Raw genomic sequence first — 18,902 nt, 5'->3', positions numbered from 1 at the left:
AGTGACAGATACAACTCCAGGGGCCCGTGGGGACAACTTGGTGGGCCATAGGTGCATAATTGTAAATTGGGAAAGATAAAAGGTGGCTTAGGCATGGAGAGTAGGTATCCCCTTCTGTGGAGAGACAAAAGGAAGAGAGAGAGGTTGTGGAAGTGTAGGATTGTATTAGGACAAGAAAAAAACCACGAATTATGGAATGGAAAAAATGGAGAAAGAGTCAATTTCTAACTCGTTCCAGGGTTGCAGGCTTTCTCTGGACTGGGGCTTGCCACCCTGTTCATGCGCCTGGGGAGGAGAGGAGCCAGCCCGGGCTCATAGACGCAGTTAGAGCAATTCCCTCCCTTGAATGCTGTGGGAAGAAGGCATATAGCTGCCCCAAGAACCAAAGACCCTGCAGGCGCCTGCCAGCCAGAGGCCTTTTGTTGGCTGGCTGGGCAGAGTGGCACTACCCTGGAACCTGGGCACATCGAGCGGGATCCTTTAAGACATTGGAGTTTGAATCTCAGCTGAGGGTCTGGGAGGTGCAGGAGACTGTAGGCTGGGACAAACTGCCCACTTGTGCCCACGTGGCACTGTGAGGATGGCCTGAACAGAGTGGTTTGGGTCACCCTTCTCATCCAGGGAGGAGAAGCGGGTGTCATCATTTTTCTTGCCATCACCAATAAGGTGGGGCTTCAGGGAACAGACAATGGGCCCACAGTGGAGGCCAGGACCCACCTACACCAAACCACATCCCTCTGTGCCTGGTCTAACCATATATAACAGAGCAAGATTGACACTGACTGAACTAGATAGCTCCTCCTCCAGACCAGTGCTTCCACTGGTTCTAAGGCACCATCACATATCATTCCAGCAGTTTCACATTTTCTGATTTTAATCTTGGTCAATTCTTATTTTATATATGTATGATATATATATATATATATACACATATATATGTATATGTATATATATATATATATATACATATATATGTATATATATATGATATATAAGAAAAATTTAAAAAATATATATATATTTAAATTTTCTTCCTCTTATTTCTTCCCTTCTCCATTCTGGTTATTCTGGTTATTGGTTTGTTTAAACAGACATTTTTAATCTATTCTTTTTAAACCTCTTCTGTATCTCCTTCTTTATTTTCCTCTCTCTCCCTGGAGTAAGCCATATAGTCTCTCTGATTCTCTGCCTGGTCAATTTTTCTGTTTGTCTATTCTTTTTCCCCTTTCCTGTCATTTCTCTCTTGGTATGGGATAAGGCTTCTCCCACCACCCCCCCTCCTTTTTAACATTTTTTCCAAGGTTACTTCAACAAACAAATCAAAGCACACCTGGTGAAAGGTCCATACCACCACTATGAGAAGGGAGATAAAGCAACCAAGTCACAACAACAGAGAGCATACAACACACTCCAAAAACACCTCCCGAATGGCCAGTCCCTGGATAGCACAAGACCCTTCTTTAATATAGTAGTGCTCATGGGTTCAGGACACATAACAAGCTATTCAAACACATGAGGGACAGAAAACGAGCCAAAATGATGAAATGGAAGAATACTCCTCAAAAGAAATACCAGGAAGAAATGACAGCTAGAGAATTACTCAAAACAGATATAAGCAATATGTCTGATCAAGAATTTTGAAAAATAGTCATGAGATTAATAGCTCAGCTTGATAAAAGCAAAAAAGACAGCAGAGAATCTATTGCTGCAGAGATCAAGGAACTAAGAAAGTCACGACAAATTAAGAAATGTAAATGGGGTGCAAAATAAACTAAATGCAGTGACAGCAAGGATGGGGAAAGCAGAGGGAAGAATAAGTGAAAGAGAAGATAAAATTATGGAAAATAAAGCTGAGAAAAAGAGAGAAAAGAAAATACTAGACAATGAGGGGAGAATTAGAGAACTAAATGATTCAATGAAACATAATAATATCCATACCATAGGAGTTCTAGAAGAAGAAAAAAGAGAGAAAGGGGCAGAAGGTTTACTTGAACACATTATAGCTGAGAATTTCCCTAATCTAGGGAAGAAAACAGGCATCCAAATCCAGGAGACACAGAGGACTCCCTTCAGATTTAGCAAGAATATGTCTTCTCCACGGCATGTCACAGTGAAACTGACAAAATACAAAGATAGAGAATTCTGAAGGCAGCTAGGGACAAATGGCCCTTAAACTATAAGGGTAGACACAGAAGGGTAGTAGCAGAAGTGTGCCCTGAAACCTGGCAGGCCAGAAGGGAGTGGCAGGAACTATTCAATGTGATGAATAGGAAAAATATGAAGCCAAGAATCCTTTATCCAGCAAAGCTGTCATTCAGAATAGAAGGAGAAATAAAGGCTTTCCCAGACACACAAAAACTGAAGGAGGTCAAGACCACTAAACTAGCCCTGTAAGAGATCCTAAGGAAGACTCTGTGAGTATCATGCTGCAAAAACTACAAAGGACCAGAGACATCACTACAAGCATGAAACCTACAGATAACACAATGACACTAAATCCATATCTTTCAATAACTCTGAATGTAAATGAACTAAATGAGCCAATCAAAAGACATAGGGTATCAGAGTGGATAAACAACAAGATCCATCTATATGCTGTCTACAAAAGACTTATTTTAGAACTGAGGACACCTTCAGATTGAATGTGAGGGAACGGATAACCATCATGCTACTGGAAGTCAAAAGAAAGCTGGAGTAACCATACTTACATCAGACAAACTAGAGTTTAAACTAAATGTCGTAACAAGAGATAAATAAAGGCATTATATCATAATTACAGGGTCTGTCCATCACAAAGAGCTAATAATTGTAAATGTTTATGCTTCAAACTTGAGAGTACCCAAATATATAAATCAATTAATCATAAACATAAGCAATCTTACTGATAAGAATACAGTAACTGCAGGGGACTTTAATACTCCACTTATAACAATGGACAGATCATATAGGCCAAAAATCAATAAAGAAGCAATGGCTTTGAATGATACACTGGACCATATGGACTTGACAGATATATTCAGAACTTTTCATCCAAAAGCAGAATACACATTCTTCTTGAGTGCACTTGAAACATTCTCCAAGATACACCATGTACTGGGTCACAAAACAGCCCTCAATAAATATAAAAGAACTGAGATCATACCATGCATATTTTCAGATGACAATGATATGAAACTTGAAATCAACCACAAGAAAAATTTGGAAAGCCTCCAAATGCATGGAGGTTAAAGAACATCCCATTAAAGAATGAATGGGTTAACCAGGCAATTAAAGAAGAAATTAAAAAATATATGGAAACAAATGAAAGTGAAAATGCAACAGTTCAAACCCTTTGGGATGGAGCAAAGGCAGTCCTAAGAGGAAAATACATTGCAATCCGGGCCTATCTCAAGAAATAAGGAAAAACAAAAACAAAAACAAATACAAACCTAACCACACTGAAAGGAACCCGAAGCAGAACAGCAAAGAAACCCCAAAGCCAGCAGAAGAAGATAAATAATAAAGATTAGAGCAGAAATAAACAATATAGAATCAAAGAAATAAAAACAAATAAACACAGAATAGAACAATGAATCTAAGAAGTGTTTGTTTTTTTTTTTAACCTTTATTTATTTTTGAGAGACAGAGCACAAGGGGGGAGGGGCAGAGAGAGAAGGAGACACAGAATCTGAAGCAGGATATAGGCTCCAAGCAAGCATTCAGCACAGAGCCTGATGCAGGGCTTGAACCTATGAACCATGAGATCATGACCTGAGCCAGTCACTTAACTGACTGAGCCACCAAGGTACTACTAAGAGGTGGTTTTTTGAAAAGATAAACAAAATTGATAAATCCCTACCCAAAAAAGAGAGAGAACCCAAATAGATAAAATCACAAAATAAAAATGAGAGATCACAATGAACACCACAGAAATACAAATAATTATTAGAGAATACTATGAAACATTATATGTCAATAAACTGGACAACCTGGGAGAAATAGACAACTTCCTAGAAACCCACACACTACCAAAACTTAAGTGGGAAGAAATAGAAAATTTGAACCCATAACCAGTGAAGGAATTGAATCAGTTATCAAAAATCTGGGCCAGATGGCTTCCCAGGGGAATTCTACCAGACATTTAAAACAGAGTTATACCTATTCTTCTCAAAATGTTTCAAAAAACAGAAACAGAAGGAAAGCTTCCAGACTCATTCTATGAACCCTGCACTACCTTGATTCTCAAACCAGACAGAGACCCCACCAGAGAGAAGAATTACAGGCCAATATTCCTGATGAATATGGATGTAAAAATTCTTGACAAGATACTAGCCAATCTAATTCAACAATACATTAAAAGAAGTATTCACCATGATCAAGTGGGATTCATTCCTCAGCTGCAGGAATGGCTCAATATTTGCAAATCAATCAACATGATACATCACATTAATAGAAGGAAAGATAAGAACCATATGATCCTATCAATAGTGCAGAAAAAATAGTGCATTTGACAAAATATAGCAGACTTTCTAATAAAAACCCTCAAGAAAGTCCGAATAGAAGGAACATACCTTACCATCATAAAAGCCATATATAAAGGGCCCACAGCCAATATCATCCCCAATGGCAAAAAACTGAGTGCTTTCCCCCTAAGACCAAGAACACGACAGAGATGTCTACTATCACCACTGTTGTTTTATTTATTTTTTTTTTTTTACATTGATTCATTTTTGAGAGACAGAGAGAGACAGAACACAAGTGGTGGAGGGGCAGAAAGAGAGGGAGACACTGAATCCGAAGCAGGCTCCAGGCTCTGAGCTGTCAGCACAGAGCCTGACATGGGGCTCAAATCCACAAACCGCGAGATCATGACCTGAGCTGAAGTTGGACTCTTAACCAACTGAACCACCCAGGCGTCCCCTCACCACTTTTTTATAACATGGTGTGGAAATCCTAGCCTCAGCAATCAGAAAACAAAATGAAATAAAGGCATCCAAATTGGCAAAGATGAAGTCAGTTTCACTTTTTGCAGATGACACAATACTCTACGTAGAAAACCCAAAAGACTCCACCAAAAAGCTGCTAGAACTGATACATGAATTCAGCAAAGTCACAGGATACAAAATCAATGTACATAAATTGGTTTCATTTCTATACACCAATAATGAAGTAACAAGAAGAGAAATGAAGAAATCGATCCCATTTACAATTGTACCAAGAACCATAAAATACCTAGGAATAAACCTAATGAAAGATGTAGAAGATCTATACACCAAAAACTATGGAAAACTTATGAAAGAAATTGAAGAAGACTCAAAGAAGTGGAAAAGTATTCTATACTCATGGATTGGAAGAACAAATATTGTTACAATGTCAATACTACCCAAAGCAATCTACACATTCAATGCAATCCCGATCAAAATTGCACTGGCATTCTTCTCAGAGCTAGAACAAACAAACATAAAATTTATATGGAACCACAAAAGTCCTCGAATAGCCAAAGAAATGTTGAAAAAGAAAACCAACATGGGAGGCAACACAATCCCGGACTTTAACCTCTACTACAAAGCTGTAATCATGAAGACAGTATGGTATTGGCACAAAAATAGACACATAGACCAATGGAATAGATTAGAGAACCCAATATTGGACCCACAAGTGTATGGCCAACTAATGTTTGACAAGTCCGGAAAGAGTATCCAATGGGAAAAAGACATTCTCTCTAGCAAATGGTGCTGGAAAAACTGGACAGAAACATGCTGAAGAATGAAACTGGACCACTTTTTTACTCCATACATAAAAATAACCTCAAAATTGATGAAATACCTAAATATGAGACAGGAAACCATCAAAACCCTAGAGGAGAAAACAGGCAACAACCTCTTTGACCTCAGCCACAGTACCTTCTTACTCAACACATCTCTGAAGGCCAGGGAAATAAAAGCAAAATAAACGTTTGGGACCTCATCAAGATAAAAAGCTACTGTAGTGCAAAGGAAACAATCAACAGAACTAAAAGGGAACTGACAGAATGGAAGAATATATTGGCAAATGACATATCAGATAAAGGGTTAGTATCAAAATCTGTAAAAAACTTACCAAACTCGACACCTGGAAAACAACCCAGTGAGAAAAGGGATGGGCAGAAGACATGAATAGACACCTTTCCAAAGAAGACATCCAGATGGCCAACAAATACATGAAAAAATGCTCAACATCACTCACCATCAGGGAAATACAAATCAAAACCACACTGAGAAACCATCTCACACCAGTCAGAGTGGCTAAAATTAACAACTCAGGAAACAACAGATGTTGGTGAGGATGTGGAGAAACGGGAATCTTCTTGCACTGTTGGTGGGAATGCAGACTGGTGCAGCCATTCTGGAAAACAGTGTGGAGATTCCTCAAAAAATTAAAAATAGAACTACCCTATGACCCAGCAATAGTACTACTATAAATTTATCCAAAGTATACATAGGAGTGCTGACTCATAGTTGCACATGTACCCCAAATGTTTATAGCACCACTTTCAACAATAGCCAAATTATGGAAGGAACCCAAATGTCCATCAACTGATGAATGGATACAGAAGTTGTGGTTTATATATACAAGGGAATATGACTTGGCAATGAGAAAGAATGAAATCCTGCTATTTGCAACAACATGGATGGAACTCGAGGGTATTATGCTAAGTGAAATAAGTCAGAATCATATGTTTTCACTCATATGTGGAACTTGAGAAACTTAACAAAAGACCATGGGGAAAGGGAAGGGGAAAAATAGTTTCAAACAGAGAGGCAGGCAAACCATTGGGGGGGCTGCTGGGGAGAGGTGAAATTGGGTGATGGGCATTGAGAAGGGCACTTGCTGGGATGAACACTGGGTGTGGTATGTAAATGGTGAATCATGGGAATCTACCCCTGAAGCCAAGAGCACACTATATACACTGTATGTTAGCTAACTTGACAATAAGTTATATTAAAAATATATATATTTGTTAGGTTCCTACTTGGAGTTAAGTGCACATCTGTAAGGATACAAATGTGAACACACACAGACATGGTTCCTACCTTGTGGAGCTAACAGTGTTTTGAAGAATTCACAGTTCTATGAGTGAAACAGTGAAATTTTACTTAGTTAAGCTTCCCTGAGGAGGTGACTTTAATGCTGAGAATTAAAGGATTGGTAGGTGTTAACTAGGCAAAGAAACGTAGGAGGTCCATTCTAAGTAGAGAGAACAAGACATGTAGAAGCCCAGTAGAAGATAAACATGATGAGAATGGGGACTATGGGAAAACTAGCTGGATGGGGCCACACAGATAAAGAAAGAGACGTGGTTGGAGACGCAAGCAAAGGCCGGTGATTTGAGGTCTTACAGATCATATTAAGACGTTTTAAATTTTCGAAGAGCAAAGTGAAGCAATTTATAGTTCTTAAACTGGAGTAGATGGAATTGGATACAAAATCAGAATGCACTTTGGAAAATCGCTAGGGCTACAATATGAGAAAAGATGGGTATCAGGCACACCATATATGACTAGATCAATTAAGACATTATTGCAGCAATAACTGAGGAGGTAGCCTTATTCTGAAACTGAGGAGGAAACCACCCGGTCTTCAGGGTCATTCTTCCCTTTTCCTGGAGGATCACATGTGGGTTCACAGCTATGGTCCTGACCCATAAAATCCCAGAAGTTCAATGGCCTTTCTTCATTTTGTTCCATCTCTGTCCTCTTTAGTCTAAGCTGGAAGTGTCTCTGCAGTTGTAATCCTATCTCTATCCTTGGCTTCTACTGAGGGCTGATTAGATCCATGAGTCACACCCACTATCTCTTTATGGAATTACTATCCGGACCATCATTGGAATTACTAACCAGCCAATCATTCTCATTTCTTTTAAATTTACATCCAAATTAGTTAGCATATAGTACAACAATGATTTCAGGAGTAGATTCCTTAATGCTTCTTACCAATTTAGCCCACCCCGCCACAACCCCTCCAATAACCCTCTGTTTGTTCTCCATATTTAAGAGTCTCTTATGTTTTGTCCCCTCCCTATTTTTATATTATTTTTGTCTCCCTTCCCTTGTATTCATCTGTTCTGTGTCTTAAAGTCCTCATATGAGTGAAGTCATATGATTTTTGTCTTTCTCTAACTGACTAATTTTACTTAGCATAATACCCTCTAGTTTCATCCATGTAGTTGTAAATGACAACATTTCATTCTTTTTGATTGCCGAGCAATACTCCATTGTATATATACACCACATCTTCTTTAGCCATTCATCCATCGATGGATATTTGGGCTCTTTCCATACTTTGGCTATTGTTGATAGTGCTGCTACAAACATTGGGGTGCATGTGCTCCTTCGAAACAGCATACCTGTATCCCTGGATAAATGCCTAGTAGTGTAATTGCTGGGTCGTAGGGTAGTTCTATTTTTAGTTTTTTGAAGAACCTCCATACTGTTTTCCAGTATGGAAACTGCTGCAGCAGTTTGCATTCCCACCAGCAGTGCAAAAGAGATCCTCTTTCTCCACATCCTCGCCAATATTTGTTGTTGCCTGAGTTGTTAATGTTAACCATTCTGACAGGTGTGAGGTGGTATCTCCTTGTGGTTTTGATTTGTATTTCCTTGATGATGAGTGATGTTGAGCATTTTTTCATGTGTCAGTTGGCATCTGGATGTCTTCTTTGGAGAAGTGTCTATTCATGTCTTTTGCCCATTTCTTCACTGGATCATTTATTTTTTGGGTGTTGAATTTGATAAGTTCTTTATAGATTTTGGATACTAACCCTTTATCTGATATGTCATTTGCAAATATCTTTTCCCATTCTGTTGGTTGCCTTTTAGTTTTGCTGATTGTTTCCTTTGTTTGCAGAAGCTTTTTATTTTTATGAAATATATTCATTTTTTGAAATATGGATAGACTGAGAATCTTCCAGATCTTCAAGTTCTTGTTACTTTTGGCTTAACAATCTCTTCTTCATTTAATCTCTCTCTTCTCACATTGTACTATAAACAGCAAGGAGAAACCAGGCCACGTCCCTAACACTTTGCTAAGAAATCTTCACAGCTAAATATCCAACTTTGTCAGTTACTGCTTTTCACAAAGCATTAGGACACAGTTCAGTCAAGTTTTGTGCTGCTTTATCACAAGGACTGTGTTTCCTTCAGTTTCCAAATACGTGTTCCTCATTTTCATCTGAGACCTCCTCAGAAGGACCTTTAGTATTCATATTCCTACCAAAAGTCTCCCCAGGGAAATCGAGGCTCTTCTGGCATGCACCTCAGTGCTCTTCCAGTCTCTACCCACCATGCAGTTCCAAAGCCACTTCTACATTTTAGGTATTTATTATAGCAGCACTCCCTTCTTGGTACCAAAATTTGAATTAGTTTGCTAGGTCTGCCAAAACAAATTGGGTAGCTTACATAATGGAAATTTATTTTCTCACAGTTCAGGAGCCTGGAAGTTCGAGATAAGGGTATTGTAGAATTGGTTTCTTCTGAAAACTCTCTCCTTGCCTTGCAGATGGTTACCTTCCCATTATGTTTCCCATGGTCTTTCTTCTGTGGGTGTGCATCCCTGGTGTCTCTGTCCAGATTTCCAATTCTTATAAAGACACCAGTTATATTGGGTTAGGGCCTACCCATAAGACCTCATTTAACCTCAGTTACCTTATTGAAGGCCCTGTCTCTGAACCCAGTCAAATTCTGAGTTATTGGGGGTTAGGGCTTCAACATGTGAATTTGGAAGTGTTAGTTCAGCTAATAGTCCTCTTCCCATGCTCCTGCTTAACTCCTCAGTTCCTTACTAGGATACTCACCTGTTAGGCTGGTGTTCTCATCATCGCTTTTATCTCATAGACGATCTCTACTTCTGACACTCTTGTATCAATTGCTGTCAGATTTTATATTCACATATTCAATACACAGATCAGGAATTCTGATTTATTGTAATGAGAATGAAGTAAACTATGTATATGTGTGTATATACATAAAATATTTTTACATATATACATATATAGATTACATATACTGTTTGGGGACTTAATAAGAGTCCTTAGCTGTTTCTCTAATTTCATGGGTAATATCAATTACTTAAACAATATCAATTATATCAAGTGCTGGATAAGAATATGGTAACTTGAAGCTTCACCTCTGTGTTTTACCCAAGTTCCTCAAATCAGATCATTTAGACAAAGTGTGAGGACAGTGTTTCTCAAAGTGTGTTTAGAAAATCACTTTATGATCAAGAAGAATGAAGTCTTGCCATTTACAACAACATGGATGGAACTAGAGTGTATGATACTAAGTGAAATAAGTCAGAGAAAGACAAATAATTAATGATTTTTCAAGAAATACAACAGCTGAGCATAGAGGCAGGGAAGGAAAAATAAGATAAAAACAGAGAGAGAGGCAAACCCTAAAAAGACTTTTAAATACAGAGAACAAACTGAGGGTTGTTGGAGGGGAGATGGGGGGGTGGGCTAAATGGATGATGGGCATTAAGGAGGGCATTTGTTGGGATAAGCACGGGACGTTCTATATAAGTGATGAATCACTGGGGTCTACTCCTGAAACCAATACTACACTATATGTTAACTAAGTCGAATTTAAGTAAATAAATTAAAAAGAAAAAAGAAAATCGCCTTAATCAGAACTACTGGGGATACTTGTTAAAATACACATTCCTAGGATCTTCAACATAAACTTAATTAGAATTTCTTGATATGGGGTCCAGGAGTCTGCATACAAACCCAACATCATCAGATGATTCTTAAATACATGGAGCTAAAGAAAATTTGACTAGAATTTCCTTCACCCCTCTTCTTGGTGATAGAGACAATCATGTTGTTTCTAAGGAAGACAGCCCTTTCTCTCTTACTAAAACGAACAAAATGTTGTAATGCAATTGGTGCAAGTTTTGATAATATGGAACATAGAAAAGCATGAAGTAGGGTCATTTTACTGATGCCTTTCAAGAATAAAAAAATCTCGGGGTGCCTGGGTGGCTCAGTCGGTTGAGTGTCTGACTTTGGCTCAGGTCATGATCTCACAGTTCATGAGTTTGAGCCCTGCATTGGGCTCTATGCTCACAGCTCAGAGCCTGGAGCCTGCTTCAGATTCTGTGTCTCCTTCTCTCTCTGCTCCTCCCCTGCTCACACACACTCTCTCTCTCTCAAAAATAAATAAATATTAAAAAAAAATTAAAAAAAAAGAATAAAAAAATCTATCTGCAATGTATATAAAGTCTAACAATTATACATTCTTTATTCTCATCAACTCTATTCTTTGATATTGATATAAAACATATCTTAAAGCTATTTTATATATTTTTCAAATGATATTTCCATGAAATGTATGTTACCAAAGTATAATTTTTAAAAGATTTTTTTTCTTTTTCCTTATAATTTGAGGTATGTTATATAACTTCTCTTTCAAAATTAACTCTATGTCAGACAAGTCTTACCCTCATGGGATTCTGACCCTCAGGACTCCCCACGGCTGTCCCAGCTTTCTTGCAGTAAACTTAAAATGGCTCTGGGGCAGTCTGCTAGTCCCCAACTACCTAGCATGGAGGCCATAGAATGTACAATGGCAAAATCTGATTTTGAGACATATCACAAAAATGATACTATGTGAATAAAAAATATTTCTAATCATGTATCTTAAATATCATAATTTAAATCAGTATAAACATAACTAAGAATAGGAATATATCTATAATGATATATATCTATAACAAGATATAGATATTTATAACCATAATAATTAATTTATATATATTATTTTCTCTAAAAAAGCACTGTAGTTTCTGAAACAAAACTAGAGAGACTATTACAAATCAGAGAGCATAAGAGAGGTTAAAAAAATGAAAAGCAGCTTTAATTTAAAAAAAATGTGGGTAAGGAGATGAGGCTATCATTCATATAATCCAGATCAAAAATGCCAAATGTTGAAGGAAAAGGAGAGATGTTTCTGCTCAAATGATCAAAATTAAGACTACCTTTAATACAACCAATCTTAATTTAACTTCTTAACTGTTCCTTTCTAGTCACCAAAGCAAGCTTTTTCAAATTTCTGTTAAATATTTTTACTTTAGAAAATGTCTAAACTACTAAATTCTCCTTAGATATTACCAATGGGGGATAATGGATAAGAGTGGTTTGTTCCTTTCTTAAAAGCCATCTACCAGCCCTGAGCAGCCCCTAGCAGTAACCAGCCTAGTTACCATCACACCCCTGGAAGAGCCTCAGCTGCCCCATCTGGCCCCAGTGAGGCGGAGACCCAGCTACCACCTGCTCTCAGGGCTGCCCACACAAAGCCCAGAACCATGGACAGTGTAGCCGAGGCCAGAGCAGCCTCACATCTGCTGTGCCTGCTATAGGGGACAAGATGGTCATCACAATAAAGGTTTGGGGAACAGTAAAATGGTTCAATGTAAGAAACAGCTATCAATAGAAATGACGAGAAGGAAGAAGTATTTGTGCATCAGACTGCCATAAAGAAGAATGACACCAGGAAGTGTGTTCTCAGTGTAGGAGATGGAGAGACTATGGAGTTTGACATTGTTCAAGGTGAAAAGGATGTGGAAGCAGCAAATGTGACAGGCTCTGGTGGAGCTCCAGTGCAAGGCAGTAAGTATGCAGCAGACAATAACCATTACAAAGGCTCTCCACATGGCAGAGGTCCTCCACATAATTCCCAACAGAATTACCAGAATAATGAGAGTGGGGAAAGGAGTGGGATTGGAAGCTCCTGAAGGCCAGGTTCAACAGCGCTGGCCCTACTGCAGATGTTTTCCACCTTGCTTCAGGCAGAGACCTCATGGGCTTGGACCACAATCTTCCAACACTTCTGTTCAGGGAGAAATGATGGAAGGTTCTAACAACCAGGGTGCAAGAGAACAAGATACGCCAGTGAGATAAAATATGCTCAGGATTATAGACTGTGATTCCCAAAGGGTCCTCCTTGGATGCCTGGGTGACTCAGTCAGTTAAACCAAAGGGTCCTCCTTGCCAAAGACAACCTAGGCAGGACAGCAATGAAGAAAATAAAGAAAATCAAGGAGATGAGATCCAAGGTCAGCAGCCACCTCAACGCTGGTACCACTGCAACTTCAATTACCTACAAAGATGCTCAGAAAACCCTAAACCACAGGATAGCAAAGAGACAACATAGCCAATCCATCAGCTAAGAATTCGTCTGCCCCTGAGGATTATCATCTATACTATCATCAGGTTTAGTCATCTAACAGGAAGAAATGAAATTTTAGCAATAAGAAATGAACACAAGATTTGAGTTGAAGACCTCAAGTGCTTGCTTTTTGCCCATTGAGCAGATAAATAGAACTATCTGCATTACCTATGCATTTTATTATTTTTACCTAAAGATGTCTTCTTTAAACCTGTTTTTTCTCAACACACCTTTAACAGTTTTTAAATTGTTTCATATATGCTCAAGTTTAGATTTTTAAGAACCTCATTTTTAATTTGTAATCAAAGTTTACAATTTGAGTTTTTCAAAAAAGTCAACAAACAGCAAACACCTGTGAATAAAAGTCTGAAAAAAGGCCATCTATCAAGTTGTCCAGGGCTGGTAGTGACTTCAGAGAATCTCAGTAAGCAACTAGAATTGATTGGGAAAAACTATAGCTTGGTATCAGAAAGTAAAAGTAAATGGTGTTGTGTGAAATGAAATGACTAAGGTGATATTTATAGAATTTCCCAAATTTATTTATTACTTAGAGAATTACAGAGTATTGTTTCTAGAATTTTCTAGTGATTAATAAATTAAAAATTATACAAATGTAAGGATTGTTATTATTTACTTGATAGTAAATTATTTTAAAGAAATTAGAAAACATCAAGAAAATATTGACATGAGATGGAAGCCACAGAGAAGACAAGACTCTGAGGTAGTGATTCAAAAAATACATCTGGTCAGAAAATAGGGCAATAATATGTCATAATTCTTACTCTACACTGAATTAGGGAGTAACAGAGAAGTATAATAGTTGTTTATGTTCAGATAAGCAGTATATATATCCATAACTTTGATTAATTTATTTTTTTTATATATTTTTTTAACGTTTATTTATTTTTGAGACAGAGAGAGACAGAGCATGAACGGGGGAGGGGCAGAGAGAGAGCGAGACACAGAATCGGAAGCAGGCTCCAGGCTCTGAGCCATCAGCCCAGAGCCCCACGCGGGGCTTGAACTCATGGACCGTGAGATCATGACCCGAGCCGAAGTCGGACGCTCAACCGACTGAGCCACCCAGGCGCCCCAACTTTGATTTATTGTAAATAAAATAAGGTAACCTATATGGACATATGTATATGTGTATCACATGGAGATACCTCTATCTCTATCTACATAGTATCTCAGCATCATACATATATAAAATATCTCCATTGTCCTCTAATTTTCAAATTGCCTGAATAAAAATCTCAGTTCTGCCTCTAATACCATGGATAACATCAATTACCTAAGCTGCTAGGCCATTGAATTATTTCTTCAGCTGAATGAACCTCCAGGTATGAAATCTGCAATGTATACGAACACAGACCAGTGCTGCAACCATGATTCTATGGTTCTAACTCCATAGTCTAAATGACTAGGATACACTTCTCACTTCCATTACACTATTTTTCCTCTATTTATCCATTCAATACCTAATATTTTAGAAAACAGAAAAATATAAAAATGAAAAGTCACATCATATTTCTGAAAGGAAAGAATGAAAGCACCTTGTCTACAGCACATTAACTCCTACCTTGGTATGTTTGGGTTGATATAGCAAAGCACCACAGACTGGGTAGCTTATAAATAACAGATATTTATTTCTCAAAGTTGTAGAGGCTGGGAGTCTGAGATCAGGGGCCAGCATGGTTTGGTAAAGACCTTTATTTGGCCCTCAGACTTTCTGTTGTATCTTCACATGATAGAAGAGGCCAGGGAGCATTGTAAGGTCTTTTATGAGATCTTTTGTAAGAGCACTAATCCCAAGTGTGAGGGTTCCACCCCTAAGACCTAATCATCTCCAAAAGGCCCCATCTAATAATACTATCACCTCGTGGGGTTAGAATTTCAAAATATGAATATTAGAGCAATACAAATATTCAGGTCATAGCATTTCCTTTATGGAGTTGAGTGCTCCTAGGGAAAAGAATGTTGGTCAGTGACCCAATTCAACTTCCTTGTTAACTGAACATTTGGATATACAAACTATTGATATTTTCTAGGAAGAAGAAAATTCATCTGTAAAATGTACTTCACAGGATGTTCTAGGTAAGGGTCAATTATAGAACCCAGGATCCATGAGGCTTAGCTCCCTGGAAAATGTGATGTCAATGATACAAGTATTGGAGCTATTAAATGGAGGTGTTTCATAATTTAAATGTTTCTAGGGCATGAGGTTATCTCAAGATCTCTATTCAGTAACCTTATCTACAATTCTTGGCTAGAAGTACATGTCTAATGTGTTTATACAGGACCTGGGTAGCTGCCTTTGGTACGTCAGACCCCCTCTCTCTACTTTGAGCTTTTATTCATATTATTTAGTAAAACTTCATACCAGGTAAGATCTCTGATTCTTGTTAAATCTGATTTAAAAATCCATTCTTTTATGTTAGCTGACTATCCTCAAGAGATTTTTCTGTTAACAAGTATACATTTTAAGACATTTTTTTAAACACACTATATTAAAAAGTAAAAACAGGCTGCATTTCATCATAACTGCCCTATAACAAAAGTGGATATGAAGGCAATTTTTACTGCTGAACACTTTGATGGAATAAGAAATTTAGAGGAGAAACTTAGAAGTCCTGAATCTACATACTGAAGGAGCTCACTGCATAACAGTGAAAATTGATTAGTAATGATCAATTCAAAGTGATATCATAGTAAAAATACAAAATTTTATAATTTTACTAAATAAAAAAAGATAACTCTGTGGACTCCAGACAATAATTAATAGGTAAACAGGTAGATAACAAAGGCAAGATAATTAGTTGGCATCAGAATTCTAAAAAAAAAACTACATACATTATAATGTACCAGTAGAATAGCATTTTAAAATAATACAGGGAAAGAAAATGTGAACCATGGATTTTATAGTCAGCTAAGTTTTCATTCAAGGATCAACAGTGAAAAGTAGTTTTATATTCTCAAATCCAATTAAGAGATGAATGGGGACACTTCAGCAATAAGAATACTGGTGAGCTTTTAATATATTTAATTGTAGATTTAACACTGAAAACTGAGGTGAGTGGTGAAATAATAATGTTTTATGATATATGCTACATCGTATGTGTTGTATGTTCTCACAGAGTAGAAATAATGCAACTAAAAATGAGATGAGAAAGGAGAAGGAAGAGGGAAGTTACTGTTGTGTAGGCAATAGGTTGGAGTTAAAAGTATGTCATCAAAACCACAAATAACATCGCAACATGTTAAAAAAAAAAGCAGGGAAATTTAAAAATTTTAAAAATAAGTAAAAAGCCTACAGAACAAAAATACAGTCTTTCCTAAACACCAAAAGAAATATTTTTTAATAAAAAGAGCCCCAAGACCACTTCACATACCACAAGTATAGAAAATACAATATGCATAGTAGTTATTATATAAAATAATGAGAGAGTTACAATAAAACATTTCACATATGAATAAATGCGAATGAATTGCTTAACTCATCTGTTAAAAGGAAATGATTTTCAATTTGGCTGACAAAGCAAAACCCAAATATATTCTGTATACAAGACATACACTTACAATAATTCAGAAAGGCTAAATATAAAGAGATGGGCAAAGAAATACCTGGCTTCTAGAAAGAATAATAAAGCAAAGCCAATACTAATATCAAATAAAATAAACTTTGCACTGTGTTAAATGTGGGAATTATTGTTTTTAATGCTAAAAGCCTCAGTTCCCAGTAAAGTTCTAACAATTGTGAATATCTATGTACCAAAATAACACAGCAATGCCTTCGTAAGCAAAAACTACAAGAGATATAAAAAGACATAGAAAAAAACATATTAACTTTAGGAAATGTTAATACATCAGAATTAGTGTGAGGTAAAACAAGTAGACACAAGGACAGGATACAGAAGTCCTAGAGAACCTAACCAGTAAGGTAGATATTATGTTTATACAGAAATTTACACCCAGGAAAATAGTGATTGTACCTTCTCAGGCACTCATGGGACAACCATAAAATCTGATCATATATTAAGTCACAAAAATAAACTTCATAATTAAAATTTGTACACAGTAAAGTTCTAATACATAAAAAAACTAAAAATTACTTAAAATTTTTAAAAAGATTAAAAGGTCATTTTAACTAGAAAAACCAAAAAGTGTTTATTAAACAATTCTTGAGTGAATGTGGAAATACAAAATAAAATCAAAGGACATATTAGAAAGAATAAAAATGAAAACACTAAGATACATACATGTACATCTGTGTATGTGTGCTATATATACATGAGACATGAAGAAGCAATCAAAAAAATTATAGTCTTAAACACTATCCAAGAATATGCCTGAATTAGTTAATTAATTAAATCCTCTGCTTAAAAATATACAGCTATAAATAATAAAAGAAACTAAACCAACAGAAAACACAAAGAAGGTAAATAGAATTTAATCAGTTCTGACTTTTAGAATGTTAATGTTTAAGAGACTCAAAAAAAGAAGAAAGGAAATAAATAAAACAAATAAGAAAGGGTAGAAAATCCTACAACTGAACACAAACAGAAATAAATGACCCAACATATTTCAAATAAATAACATTTGAATAAGTAACACCAACTAATGGGAGATGGGGGGACATCTAACTCCAAAAACTGTTAAACACGGTAGTAGTTGGGTTGTATGCCTTCAGGCTAAAGAAAAAACTCTAAACAAATATTGAATACTAATTAGTATGCTTTCTTTCCATCAAGGCCTGGGTTAGTAATAGTGAAACTATTTTCTGTACATTATAAGATTGAACATGTAAGTAAATATATTATAAATATGGGGATTATATTTGTCATTGGTAGAGAGAAGAGTTTTAAACATGGAAAATGAGGAAAACAGAATGAATTCTATCATTGAATTGGAACTAGAGGTATCAGTGTGAATCCATAGTTTTTAATACGGCTAGTTAGCTGTATAGATGGATACAGGTAGGGGCGTGTGTGTGTGTGTGTGTGCGCGTGCATATATTCATCTTTATAGCTATTTCTAGCTCTGTTTTCTGAAAAGGACAAGGAGCAATTATCCCCTAGTAGTAGAGCAAGTAGAACAAGTAGAACCCAGATCTTGATCTCTAATAACATTCTCCATTAAAAGGAACTGGGACTTCTAGAAAAAAAGGCTGATTCCAATGTTACAACAAAAAAAGTACAAGATGAGCCTGAAATCTCTTGTGCTAGAAGTGAGGAAGGTGTTTAGAGAAGAATGTGGACATGTCAAAAGGGCACTGTGGCCACCATGAAGGAGCTTTCATTATCCAAGAATGGAAAAATTTTAGTATTAAACTAAGGACATAAAAATTATAACTTACTGAATAAAATAGAAATACATGAATTCACTTTGATATAAATTTGAAAAACAGGGAAGAAGGGAAAATTCTTCCTTTTAGTAGAAACCCAACTGATAAATGAAGAACTAGATGGAATTAGGAAATCACCATTAATAACCATCATAATAATAATTACTAAAGGTGAGAATTATCAGTGGATGCTAAAATGAGTAGATGATTTTTTTAGAAGGCACAGAATATTTTCAGTCTCAAAGTAACAAAATATTTATTAATTAAAAAGTGAAAATAATTTATTTAATAATTTATTTAATAATTTAATTTATTAATTAAAAAGTGAAATATACAACTCTATAGTAGATTTAGCAGAGTCCAATGATGAAATC

General features: G+C 36.5%; 1 protein-coding gene and 1 pseudogene across 2 annotated transcripts in view; one reads left to right on the top strand and one right to left on the bottom strand.

The window, feature by feature from the left end:
• SPAG16 (sperm associated antigen 16) overlaps positions 1 to 18,902 on the bottom strand; it is a 1,036,541-nt gene that overhangs the window by 350,011 nt on the left and 667,628 nt on the right. The gene's annotated exons all lie outside the window — the stretch shown is intronic.
• LOC121030203 (Y-box-binding protein 1-like) lies at positions 7,262 to 13,234 on the top strand (annotated as a pseudogene).

Source organism: Herpailurus yagouaroundi, unplaced genomic scaffold, assembly GCF_014898765.1.
Source record: "Herpailurus yagouaroundi ecotype Mexico unplaced genomic scaffold, PumYag 140, whole genome shotgun sequence".
NCBI classification, from domain to species: domain Eukaryota; kingdom Metazoa; phylum Chordata; class Mammalia; order Carnivora; family Felidae; genus Herpailurus; species Herpailurus yagouaroundi.
This window is presented reverse-complemented; position numbering and strand designations above follow the sequence as displayed.